A 1,205-nucleotide genomic window follows, 5' to 3' on the forward strand; every position below is an offset into this window, starting at 1 on the left:
GCCCCGGACACCGACGTGCCCTCCCATTGGCCGAGCCGCCGGCCACGCCCTCCCGCGCGCGCCCTCTCGTTGGTCGCTTTCGCTTCCGCTTGTCCCGTGACGATTCCAGCCCGCTCACCCAACCGGGCGGGCGACGCGGCGCTCTGATTGGCCGAGGGAGCTGCCCGTCCAGGGCGGAGGGCAAAGGGCGAAGGGCAGGCGCTGCCATGGCGACGGGCGCGGTTGCCGCCATGCTTCGCCCGGGCGCCTCGAGCCACGGTGCCGACAAAGGGACAAGGGCGGCAGCGGGACGAGGGACACGGCAACGGAGGGTACCCGGGGCTCGAGTCCCTGGAGCACCCGGGCGGCGTCGCGAGGCCTCCCTGCCGCTGCCTCCGTTTCCCCCTCCTCTCGCTCGCCCCGGTTGTCCGGGGTTTGCTCCGTGTTGGCCGCGCAGGGCCCTCCCTGGGAGCGGGACAGGGAGGCTCCCGCCAGCCGTCCCCGGAGCGGATCCCCGTCGTGGTCCCGGGGCCCTGGAGACCGGAGGGGCCAGACGGGAGTGCAGGGCTGCCTCCTGCAGGGCTCCCCTTGGCCGCTGGCCGTTCCCGCTGCCGGTGCCGTGAGCGCCGTGCCCAGGGACGGGCTCCAGTGAGCGCCGTGCGCACACCCCGGTTCTCCGTTCCCGCTGGGGCGCCCTGTCCCCCTGGAAGCCACTTCCCATGGCCTGGGCCCTGCGGAAAGTCGGGGGATTTCCAGGCCGTGGGGAAGCCCTGGCCAGGCAGCGGGTGCTGGGGTCACCGTGCGCCCGTGGGAGCCGCCGCCGCGCGGCCTCCGTGTCCCGGAGCCGCCGGCCCTGCCTGTGAGCCATACGAGCTGAGCACTGACGGGCTCGTTGCCTACAACGGGAACGGGGACTGCGCGAGCAGAGCGCTGGGGAGCCCGTGGCTCTGGATGGGAACGGGGCAGGGATCGCCGAGCCCGTCATGGGGCCCGGCACGGAGCCGAGCACGGAGCCCGGGCTCCTCGGTGGCCTCAGCGGGGCGGCCGGTGCCCGCGGGGATGGCGCTGGCTCTGCCACCTTTCCGCTTATTCCCGGGCGTGTCTCGCTAAACCAACGGGGGTCGGGGGGGACCCCGGCGATGCGGAGCGCTCGGCACCGGGAGGCGCCGCCCGCTGGCGAGCCGCGGGGTCCCGCCGGGTCGGGCCGCGCTCCGCCCGCGGGGTCC

Source organism: Nothoprocta perdicaria, unplaced genomic scaffold (assembly GCF_003342845.1).
Source record: "Nothoprocta perdicaria isolate Ctin4 unplaced genomic scaffold, notPer1 scaffold_218, whole genome shotgun sequence".
Classification (NCBI taxonomy): domain Eukaryota; kingdom Metazoa; phylum Chordata; class Aves; order Tinamiformes; family Tinamidae; genus Nothoprocta; species Nothoprocta perdicaria.